The following is a 12,635-nucleotide window of genomic DNA, read 5'->3' as shown; positions in this document are numbered from 1 at the left end:
TGAACTCTCCACCCCATGGAGGGCCCTGGGTTTTGGTTTGGCTGACGATAAGCTGCTCCTGGCGATTTTGCTGCAGCTTTGGAGGCTTGTAGCCTTTCTAAGCTTTCATCAGCTTTTGATCCAGAGAGGTGACAACCATCGAAAGGCATGTCGGTGCAAAACCAGACTAAGCCATGCAGATCTTGCCACTGTGCTTGCTGCCATTGCCCTGCTGACTGAATCTGCCGAGTCTAAACCGGATTGCAATGACTGGCACATGTCATCCTTGCTATTTTGCACCAGATTCAAAAAGCTTTCCCTCTTCGCCCTCTGGGATGTGTTCCACTGCTAAAGTGATAACATCCCACAGTGTGCAGGCATACTTGGCCAAGGCACAAGTAGCGTTTATCGATTTGAGAGCGATACTGCCTGCACTGAAACATCTGCCCCTTAAAGTATCAATTCTCTTGTCATACCCATCTGGTGGGCTGAAAGGGTAGGCCGCAGCATTGTAGGACAAGGTTTCTGCCTGCACCGCCAGACTTTCTGGTGTAAGATGCCTGGTTAAGAATTCTGGATCAATAGCAGCAGCTCAATATTTTTTTTTGTCAAATTCTTATTTACTACAGGTGTGGAGTCTAGTTTTAGCCAGTTCTCGAATACTCCTATCCTCAAATCTGTATGAAATAGCAATACAGGCTCTCTCGGGGGTTCACTGTCCAGGTGGTCAGCGAGTCATCCTTTTCATTTATGAATATTGGCTTTCCCCAGCTATTTACTCAGTGACTTACTCATTACTGCCCTATGAGAAGGGTCAGAATGACCAAGACACCTCTGGGTTGGCAAAATCAGTTTCAGGGGAAGTGTCTGAGCCACTTGCCCTTTTTTAAAGTCTCCACCAGATTTTTCATTCTGGATTCTTCAGACCAGTTCCTCGGGTACATTAGGTGTACTGCACTCGAGCCAAAAGGCGTATCTTTGTCCTCTTGAAAAACAGATCCCATGGTTCTGAAGAAATTAGATTTGGGTATTCGCTTAAAAGACTGAAGCATCGACCACAGGTTTTGAAATCGCAGATGGCACCAAAGTTAGTTAGTAGCTGTCGATGGCCTCACAGACTTCAACTGGGGCTTGAGGGCCCAGATACATGTACCTTCTCACTAGTCGAGGAAGATTTGGACTTCTGTCTGTGCTTCAAGGAAGACCGACAGATGTCAAGGAGACTTACCTCCTGGGAGGAGGATTCAACAGGCGTCCTGCCAGTCTCGTCTGACGAGGTGGACTTAGTAGTTTGCTTTGGCTCTTTCGGAGGGGCACTCTGAGCCGCCATTTGAAAGACCTCCAGCATTTTCACAAGAAACCTTTCCTAGTCAGCAGGAAATGCCGACTTACTCAGGAAAGTGACTGTTCTGTTGGGAGAGGAAAATGAAGAGGAAAATGAAGACAAATGACATCTATGGCATTGCTTTGATATTTTATGGGAGGTTAACTAGTGTAACGACCTACAGTACGTTTGGCATTTTAAGCGCTTTTTCTCCTGGGAAACATCTATATAGTCATATGAAGACTACCTTTTTCAGGGTGAGGGGGTAGGAGGGGAGGATTTTGAAGAGGACCTACCCGACATGAGTTCCGTGCCTCTCTCTCAAGGCCTTCACTACCATAGACGGACAGGAGCTGCAGACAGCTTCCTGGTCTACCCCCACGCACCACAAATTCAAAGTGGGTCCGTTATGGACATTTTCGCTCCACAATCAGAGCACTGCTTGAATCGTGTCTTGTGTCTACATTATTCGACTTTGATTGAATACAGAGTTATATTTTGCTGAGGCAAAGAACTGCCGAAACTTGCTAGCATGCAGAAAAACAGAACTGCGTCATTTGTCACTGCAAAGGACAGGACGGAAGCCATCGACTAATATGGCTGATGCCTAACGGCGCTCGATAATACAGAGGGAAAAAACCTGAAGCAAGCAGACTAGAGTATCAAAGATGATAAATACGTGGGAGGACACAATCCATTTGAAAGGAAATATATCCAGACTGGCTTTGACAATGTAGGCCAGTCTAGCCACGTAATGACTAGCTTGCTTGTCATCAATGATGCCGAGTACAACTACACCATGCCACACTAAAAATGTGGCCAGACAAGCACCAGCAATGTATGCCAGTCTAGTCATGTCACATGTTAGCATTACCCTTGATGCACACTAAAGCTTTACTATACAAAGGCAAATAATAAAATGCCATGCCCCAGCAATCCGCAAACCTAAATTTAGCAGCCTGCTCCCACTTTATACATGCAGACACATGCTCCCATACACCCCCACATTCCTACATTACTCAACCTCTTGCATGCACGCAAAAACAAACCCTTCAACATACAAGGGCACATACATACAAACCCTTTTTATACATAAAAGTCCCACCACATGCCTGCATACATCCTCAGTACCCACTGGCATGGAGGACTGAATGGCACACCACTCTTTTCCACTCTGAACACGCTGATAGAGTGGACAGAGTGATCTGTTTGCGGTTAGTGCAAAATGAAAGGTGGTGGGGCCAGACATCCAACCCCGCCCACCAGCCTCATTGCAAGCCATGTTTGTTGTGGAGCCCAGCGGACTCCAAACAGCAAACAGAATTTCTTAGTGGGGGAACACCCCTTCTCAGAGCCAGGCTGCACAGCCCGCAGTGCAAATAAATCACAATGGTGTACTGTGCTACCTGCCAGTTAAGTGAGGGGGCACCACTCCGAAACTCATAGCGAGGAGCTGCCACTGGCAAGGCATATGGAACACCTGATAAATATGCGCTATTGAATCCAGCGCAAATCTTGTCTGTACAAATTAGGCATATGCAAATTATTCAAGGATGGGAAATTGGTTGCGCCTGCCACCTATTGATCAATGATCCAAATTTTAACTGTTCATCGGAACAGAAAGACAAAACTCACCAGGGCACAAACTTGGACACGCGGGTCATTTATTTTGATCAACCAGGGCACTTGGTACAATCGGCAAACCTTCGGCTACTGAATAAAGACCAGATGGGTAAAATGGGGGGAGGGGTTGCTCCTTTCCAGTTCAAGCAGCCAGGAAGCATCTGCCATATCTCAAACCAGAGCTTTGTCCTATCAAACAGCCATTTCTACAGTAATTTGGGTTGTTCATGTATCTGGCTTGAGGGTTTTTGCAGCGCAAAGCTGCCTTTACAAAGTATACACTGGCTGTATAAAAAACAATCATACAAGCACTAAACCATTTCACTGGCGTATGAAACATTTTTTACAAATTATGTGACTGATTGGTACAACAAATCTTGCATGTACAAAGATCCCCTTTAGAACTTATGTCATTTTCACTCATTTTCCCATTATGCACCTGCCCAGCTTCTGCTAGCATCCCTATTTAACCCCTGTGTGGTATGGAAAGGCCTAGTTGGCTACAGTACCTTCTCCTGTCAGTGCTCCTGCTCCAAGTAATTGAGTGATGGCATGCGATTGTAATATTTAGCTCTTCATGCGGCTGCCCTAATCTACAGCCTCAACATGATCACGATATTCAAACCGGGCTCTGTTATGCAGACCAACGTGACCACCCAAACCCTACCCTTCATCCTACCGCGATGCTTCCACAAGAATAGGTCATCCACCCGCCTGCTTTCCTGGTTCATCCTACACGGTCATTCTTCTCGCATCACTGTAGCACAGCCTCTTTCTTGGCTTCCATACAGTACTCCAGAGCAACTGGCGAGCAATATTTTAGAGTGCTTCTAACATATTGCTCCCAAGCTACACGTTGGGGGATCACTGCTTTAGAATAACCATAGAACAGTTTGGCAAGCACTTGGTAAATTCAGTCAAAAGATGGTTTGGGGCCTTGTGTCCTAAAGTTATCCATTTCAAAGTTCTACCTTTCAGGTAGGTTTAAGATTGGACGAGGCAGTGGTTGGGATTCAAAAGTCAAAGTGGTAAAGTCCAAGTAAGTAAATTCACTCAATCCCAAACCTGTCCAGGTCCCTGCAGACCAAAGTCAGATGAGAATGATTAAGGGACAGGACATTATGCTCATGTAAATCTTCGGTCAGTGGCAGCCCAGGACTATGGATAGGGCACCCACTCAGCCGGCATGCCGAACCCTCGCTTTACTGACCGGGAGCACAGACTTCCGATTTGCACAGGGGACTGTGCTGCCTGCCTCTTGAGTAGGGGCACGTTTCCTGCTGTACAGTTTGTTGCAGAGCGCTTTCAACTCCACAACAAAGATAACACAAAAGGGGAGGTGGCATGCTGTCTTAAGACTGGCTACACTGCGCTAGCAGCATAGACACTGCCCGACAGGAGGGGAGCACCCTCCTGTCGGACAGCAGGATTACGTTGCAGAGAGGCCATCCGGTCCCGCCAGCAGCAGTGCGTGTTGAGGGTGCATGCAAGTGAAACAAGTTATTTAAAACAAAAAAAAAGAAATGTTTGTATGTCAGTATTTTTATAAATGTGTGCATGCAAGGAGTTGTTAGAATGCAAGGGTTAAAGTGTCACAGGCCACTTAAGGTATGGGTAGGGGCTGCTGGCAGCATGACCTTTTTTGCACAGTACTGTACATCAAGGGTAAAGCAAAAATGGTAAGTGATGCGTCATTACGTGGATAGACTGGCCTACATTAAGTGCAGGCCAGTCTAGCCAAATAGTAACACGTATGTTTGGTTTACCTTTTGTGTGAAACACGGGTAAAGCAAACATGATTAATGCTGATTACTTGGCCACTGTCCTACAACAGTGGTGCCAGTCTGCATATACCTTAGTGCGGCATCACATTTTACACAAAGGAAAAGCAAACCAAATTGTTACTATGTGGCTGGTTTGGCGTCAGTGCATTTACTTTTGTATTGTGGCTTAGCATTGGTAACGTTTTGACAGCAAGGGTAAAGCAAACCAGTGTTATCAAGTGATTAGACTGGCTTATATTGGTGGCTCCAGTCTAGCTACATATTCTTTATGTCATGATACTTTGCATCAAGGGTAAAAGAAAACAAGTGCGATTACTTGGTACACGGGCCTATCTTGGCGTAACAAGTATGGATATACTCTTTCTGTGGCATACCATTTTATTTTTTACTGACTGGGAGTTGTGGTAATACTGGCATATTTGTGCAGCATGCATGGACATGTATAGGAACAGCCAGCATGAAAATGTATTGGTTTGCTTGTTAAGACGCTAATACAATAAGAATATACTGTTTCGAGCGCCTACAGGGCAGGGAGGGTGGGTAGTACAATTACAGCAAAATGTAAGAGCAGAGGGGGACAAACCTCCTATGCCTTTTGAGTATTCAGAACGTGAAAGTGCAGAAAGGAAGAGGGATATGTTCTTTGGGGTGGGGGGTGGAGTCGAAGCCTAGAGAATGAGCAATTGACAAAGTGCTAGAAAGTTGAGTGCTAAACGGCCTGGGCTGCGAGAGGTGCAAGTGCGAGTCTCCATCCAGAGCGGAGGGTATGCAGATGCAAAGTGCTGTGAAAAGACAGGAGCTGTGAAGAATTGTGTGGGAGGTCAAGGCCCCAAAGATGCATAAACGCTAAAGACACAAATTCAGAAACTGAGATTAGCAGAAGAGAACAGGGGAAGGAGGAGAAAAAGAGTAAGGTCTTAAGGAACTTCCGGAATTTGAGAAGATCCTGCTCAAGGTGCAAGTGGAGGCGGAGTTATTGCAAAGGAGGGAGCCCGCAGAGGAAAGTGAGCAACCCCCTGCCCTTTGCTTAGCAAAACGCTTTACACACAAGGAGTTGGTGCCAGAGGAGCAAAGTTGTCGAGTATTTAGAGACAAAGTTGAAGATAGTGTTGTCCCCGGCCCAGACAGCCTTGTGGATGAAGCAGAGATATTTGAATTTAATCCGTGCAGCAACCAGGAGCCAGTGAAGACTTCAGTGCAGGAGCGATGCAGTCCCTGGGCTTCAGGCCAAGGATAAGTCTTGCTGACCTTTTCTGGATAAGCTGGAGGGGTTACAGAGTGGAAGAAGGAAGGTCCAGGAGTAGGCTGTTACAATAGTCAAGTCTAGAGAGAAGAAGGGCTAGAGTCACAATGAGCCTCTGAAGGAAAGTGAGAAAAGATAGAAAAATCTGATAGTTCGACTTCTTGCCAAAATGTTTTATATACTAGCATATGTTGTGGGCAAAGCCATAATGAAAAAGCATTGGAAAATGGTCATATGCACTGTTAACTGCATTTTTCATATGCTACCATAAGATTACAATAAGGCTTTTTACCCACTTTTCACAGAAAGTGCTGAGCAATCCATCATTTAAACCCATTATTAAAAGAAATTAAAGCAAGGGGTTGGGGAATTCCCCCAAACCGGGTTGCTTGGTTCGGGATCCCACTCAGACACATTTACACCCCTCCAATTCAATATTCACCAGCCATAGCTGCCTATGTAGAAGAGGGAGGCGAGGAAGGACCGGGTAAGTCAACTTCCCCAAAATGGTCGACTGCTGAGGTTACGGATTCAGCTGGGGAGACGGTCTTCTGTGCTTGGTCCAGTTGAGGGAGGCCTAGGTGTCGCAGATGCAGAGGTCACTTTCAGTGTAAAGATTTCATTTTGGTCTGTTGGTGTATGTGGATCCCCGTTCAGGGACCTTTCAGCTGAGCACCTAAACAGAGAAAAGATTAATAATTCTGCAGTGCAGGCAGCCTCAGAACACCTCTAGGATGCAATGACTGATTGCAATGGGAGTCACTGCAGCCACGCAGTGACAAGCGATCTTCCAGGGAAAAAGGAGCAGGTCTTGCACGGATTCGGCTGATGTAAGGCTTCCAGATTTGAAGTATGCATTTCTTGGACGCCATACAACTTATATTTAGAAATTTAGCCATACGCTTAGTATCCTTGGCTTTCCACACCCTGCACAGCATACCCAGCGGGTCCGGGTCAATGACACTTTCAATGATCTCCGATAATGTCCCTAGTATTCTCTCGCAGAATTCCCCCAGTTTATGGCATGTCCAGAACATGTGTAGGTGGTCCGCTCTCTCCGTCTTACATCGAAGGCAGGAGTGTGAGCCAGTCCGAGAGGGGTGTAATAAAGCCTATTCAACAGTTTAAATTGCATGGCGCGGAAGCTGAGGGAGACTGTTGGTGTGAGCACATTTTCCCCCATAGGTGGTCGGAGACCTCAAGGCCCAGCTCCTCCACCCATTAGTCACGTGCCCTGGAGGACTGAGCTGGGGCGCTCGCCAGTAATAATTCATATAATGAGGAGACAACGCCACGGGCACCTCCCGAGTTAGCGATGTACGCAATCCCTGGGGAGTCAGGGGCTCATCAGGGAAACTGGGCCATGCAGCGCGGAAGGCACCACAGAGCCTGTATTATTGCAGAAATTCTAGCGCCGACCCGGTGTGGCCCGGCCTCCATGTCTGGGTTTATGAACTGCCCGTCAGGATAGAAGTCAGTTAGTGCCTGGTAACCCAGGGTACTCCAGTGTTGAGGGCTGCATCGTGCATAGGCTCCAGCCCGGGGAACCTCCACACGGGGAGCCACTTGTAAGGGTGCTGATCGGCTGTTATTCCGAACAATCGGCCCCATGCATGCACGGTGGTGCCGACTAGTGGGTCTATGGGCGAGTCTGGTATATACTGTTGGTGCAATTTGAGTGCGATTACATTAACACCGGCTGCTGCCAGGGTTTCAAGCTTGCTGTGTGGGTGGGGGGGGAGGGGGGGGGACAGTAGGGGGGTGCCAGGATAACAATGGGAGGCGTATTCAGTCTGTGCTGCCAACCAATATAGCGTCAGTTCAGGGGCGGTAAATCTCCCTCTCACATATAGGGGGGGTCATGGCTGTCCATTTCTTGCATACCGCGCCGGAGTACAACAAGAACTGTGCACACATTTTATGTTGTTTCGCAAAGTATTTCCCCCCCCTGACCAGATGGGTATGTTACATAACAAAAACTTGGGAAGAAGTACCATCTTGATGAGTGAAAGCTTCCCAGCAAATGACAATGGGAGAGCGCACCAGCGCACCATTTTGGATTCGGCAAGCTGTGCCAAGGCCAGGTAGTTGTAGGCTAGCAGGGTGTCTTTAGTGAGGGACACTTGAACCCCAGGTACCTGATCCCGGTGGGTGACCAACGGAGTGGGTATTCGGGGGACGGTTGTTGGGTGGAGCTAGTAGGTGGGAAGATCTCAGATTTGGTATAGTTAATTGTGAATCCCGAGTGGGTGCCAATGCGAGCGATATCCCGTAGTATTGGATCTAGGTGGACGGAGGGATCCCTGATATATAATAATACATTGTCCGCATCGAGGGATATAATCTCGGGAGTGTCTTTGTCGAATCTCCCTGTGGGAGTGGCGTGTTCCAATGTGGTCTGCCATTGGCTCCATTGCTAGAGCGAAAAGGATAAGGGACAATGGCCAGCCATGGCGGGTACCTCTGGAGAGCAGGATCAGAATGGACGTCAAGGAGTTGACTCGTACCCTGGCCACTGGGGAGGTGTATAGTAGTTTGATGCATCTAATCATATTGGGGCCTATGCCCATCGTCTCCAGCACCACCCAAATGTATTTCCAAGATACCATGTCAAACGCCTTTTGAGCATCCAGTGTTACCGCAACCGCATTCGAGCCCTGATCGATTCTTGCCATGACGCTGAGCAGCCGCCTGATGTGAAAAGTGGATCTTCCAGGTACAAAGCCTGCTTGATCCTCATGAACCATGTATGTCATTACTGGGAGGAAACAGGTCGCTATTACTTTGGCAAAGATCTTCATGTCTAGGTTCATAAGCGAAAGGGGCCTATAGGAACTGCATTAATCTCTGGGCTTGCTGGGATTAAGTAGCACCGTTCTGACAGCTTTGCTCAAGGTGGGGCGGAGGGCAGATACGCAGAGCGACTCCTCCCACACCTCCAGCAGCTTGGGGGCCAGTATAGCTATGTGTTCCTGATAGAATTCGGCCGTGAGCCTGTCGGCACCAGGAGCTTTACCTTTGGGAAGATCCGAGATGGCAGTGACTATCTCGTCAAGTAGGATCGGGGCGTCCAGTTGGTCCCTAGTTGCTGGAGAGAAATGTCGTGGGTATATGATCAAGGAGATCCCTCACGTGCTGTTCACTGTGTTGGGGGGGTTGGGAATACAGGTTCATGTAAAACTTGGTAAAGATGTCCAGTATCTGCTGGTCCGACCATTGCATAGCGCCTTGTCCGTCTTTGATGCAGGCGATCTGGGCCTGCGCCCACTCTCCCCTTGTTAGGGTTGCCAGTGTTCTGTCGGGTCTATCGCCCTCCCCATACTTTCGTTCAGCTAGTGGGCGGCTTAAGTATTGAACTTCCCTGGTGGCGTGTGCGTTGAATAACTGAGTTCCTCGCTAATTAGGGCGAGCGTGGCAGGGTTGGCTGATGTTGCTCATTCCTGCTCCAGTTCACGCAGTTTGGACTCGGAGCGGCAGAGGTCTGCCCTTATGGTCTTCAGTACCCCGGCCTCCTTGGATATGGACATTCCTCTGATGTAGGCCTTGAAGGCGTCCCTTTGGACCCCGATGGTAGTGGGCTGGGGGTGTTCTGCTCAAACAAAGACTCTGTCCACTAGGTTATCAGCCTTGAACACAATGACCCAGAGGCCAGCCGATTTGAATCGCCATATGTTGAATGTTGGAGCAGGCATTCCCACCGTCATGATGCATACCCCCGGGCATCCAGACCACGTCCATCAGCCCCGGGAGCAGGCATCATGTTGCCTTGAGAAAACCCAGCAACCCCTGCTACGGGGCTCATAAGTGCACACTTACCTGATGCAGACCATGCTGCAAGAAGATCCAAGCCGATGTGAGGCCTGGAAGGGACTACTTTACCTTAGGGACCATTTTGTTACTCGGTGTGGTCGGAGAGGAATACCTACCTGGGACTACTTTGGAGGCTATTTAAACCACGCCCGAAGAGCAGCACACACTTCGCGTTATTCTGCATCTAGCAGCGTAACGTTCACCGTGCCAGCAGCAGCATCCAGCCTTCTGCCACGCCCGCCTCGAACCTGGAGCACCTAGAAAGAAGGAAAGAAGCAAAGGTTAGAACAAGATTACCCGATTTCTTACCTGATCCCAGATTCATCGCATCTTCAAATCCGAGGAAAGACTGTTTTAAACACGTCGCATCACCGACCGCAGCGCCGCGTCATACTCACCGTTCCACGCAGCATCTCTTCGATCCGGCGCCGTCTCCATCTTTACATCGCCGAATTCCGGCACCTAAGGGGGACAAGAAACAAGGTGAGCAGAGAGGACAGAATCTCTTTAGCTGCCATATGCTTACCTGATTTTACCGCCGGAGGTATTATTCATCAGCACGCCACCTCTTTTTATGCCACACCTGTGAGAAAAGGAGAAAGCAGCAAGTTTAACCCTGGGCATTATTTACCGGACAGTGTTGGGTAACAGACTTTTATCGGAGCGCTTTCAGTTGTCAATCTTATTGGGTCAAAGCTGCAAGATAAAAGAGGAATTGGACAGGAGTGAATTCCAGACATTTTGAACTCTAACGAACTACATACTCACAGATCTTCGCCAGGACCTTTTGGAGTCAGGATTAGTCTACAACTCTTACGATATCTTCAGGCCAGTGAAGTAACTGGTCATCAACGCGCCCCTGCGTACTTCGCAGGATGGAGGGCTCATCCTTCAAGAATATAAGGTGAGATTGCTGAGGGCGCACTTCAGTGGTGATTAGAGGGGAGTACAGTGGGGGTGCTATCACTTGAATCCACAAGTGGCTACATCCATCTCTCCACTTGTAGGAGACTATTTCTACGAGTCAAGCAAACAAGAATTGGAGGGGGGATCCAATCAGTCATCGCTGCACTACGCATCACGTGGGTGGAGGCCGCAGCAGTCCTGGTCTGACCGACGCCCCTGTGGGAGCCAGGTGAGCGTAACACCCAATTCCACCGATAGGGTGATTGGGGTGTGGTCAGAGAGGGCACAGGTCAGTATTTGAGCACCCCTAATCTTCCCCATTACTTCGCTGGACACCAGGAATAGGTAGATTCTGGAGGAGCTATCATGTACAGAGGAGTAATGGGTGTATTCGCGTAATTGTGGATGTAATAGTCTCCAGGCGTCACGAATGTTGAGTGTTACACAATGTGCCTGTAGTCTGCGCGCCGCACCGAACAAGGACTTGGAAACAGTCCCAGTTCTGTCCAGATTAGTATCCAGTATGAAGTTCATGTGCCCTCAGATGATTTGGACTCCCACGTACCCCAGAAGTATAGACACCACCTTGTCCACAAAGTCAGGGGTATCCACATTGGGACCATACGAATTTGATGGATTTAGGAATCATTGTTAGCACACCCCTGGCTCGAGTGAAGTAGGAGGTGTAGTAGCCGTTAGGTCCCCAAGATGTCGCCATATTCATTGCCAGGGGACCCTCGTTTCTTGTAGAAGTATCTTACAACCGTGTCTTTGAGCATAGGCCATGATTTTACGGGCTTTGGTGCGATTGCTCAGACCCCGAAAATTCCAGGATATTATGGTAGTCGGCATCTCTAGAGTCTGGTGCACATCCCAGCTTTGTTGTCGTGGCTTGTGTTTGCAGTCAGTGCCATCATTCTGAGGGTACCCCGGTGCAGGGTGGTGTGCTGGTCTGCCTCTGCCATTTCTAATGTAAACCCCCCCCAACCAAATCCCTCCCCCCTCCCTCATCACCCTTTCCAAGCGGGCAGTGTTCCCGTCCCCTCCCCACCCCAATGTTCCAAACTTCCTTCAAAACAGGGGTCAGTGGATAAATCCCAACGTGGGTCCACCACGTTACCAGCCCAACAGGGGCCAACAACCACCAATAACCAAATTAAAATAACCATTGCAACCGCAGTGGGGCACGCTCTTGCCGTGTGGTTGACATTTAAACAAAGCAGGGGACGAAAAGTACCATAGGCAGTACGGGCATCTGCGCAGGCTTATTTAAGCACATACGCTACCCAGAGTTCAAGTGCTACAATGTCCTCCCACGGCTTCACTTGCCAAAACGAGAAAATGTGCACCTAACCTACTACCCCACAAATGAAGCTCATCCTGCCTCTGTCTTCTCATGCGTCACCTGCAGGGTTTGAAATTACTGGGAGCTAGGAGCTTTTAAGCTCCCGATTCTAGCCTAGTAGGTTATCCTAACACCAACAGCTACCAGGAGACACATTTAGCTCCCCAGCCAACTATACAAGGATACCCATCTGACATTAACTTTGTTTATTTGGCAATGTTCATGAAGAAAATTTAGAGCGCAATAGTCGACTTCTCTCATCGAACATTCAATTTGCAACATGATGTACTAGCTCCTGATACCCCAGTGGTAGCTCCAGCCTACCGGTTATTTCTGGCACCCAGGAGCTGTTTATTTTTTAGCTGCGGCTGCACCTATGCCAACATCAACAAAATGAGGACTTTATATGAATTTATAAAGCACACTAGCAGGGCTTAGGACGATTTTACATAAAACAAATGGTCGCAATAACCAAAAGTTCTAGGTTGAACAACAACAAAAAAACAGGGGCTGCGGGGCTGTCCTCCGCATCGCCCCACTCACTAAACTTCATGGTATAGTGAGCGGGTGACAACCCTGCAGCCTTCTGTTGAGAAAAAAAAGAAAAAGAAAATCAATACA

The 12,635-nt window shown here is 48.3% G+C and overlaps 1 protein-coding gene across 3 annotated transcripts in view; it reads right to left on the bottom strand.

Annotated features, from left to right (window-relative positions):
* The window catches only part of ATL2 (atlastin GTPase 2), an 822,570-nt gene that overhangs the window by 258,047 nt on the left and 551,888 nt on the right, over positions 1–12,635 (bottom strand). The gene's annotated exons all lie outside the window — the stretch shown is intronic.

Source organism: Ambystoma mexicanum, chromosome 4q (assembly GCF_040938575.1).
Source record: "Ambystoma mexicanum isolate Mex_15411 chromosome 4q, UKY_AmexF1_1, whole genome shotgun sequence".
Taxonomy (NCBI): Eukaryota; Metazoa; Chordata; class Amphibia; order Caudata; family Ambystomatidae; genus Ambystoma; species Ambystoma mexicanum.
Note: the sequence above shows the minus strand (reverse complement) of the source record. Positions and strands in the feature narration are given on the sequence as shown.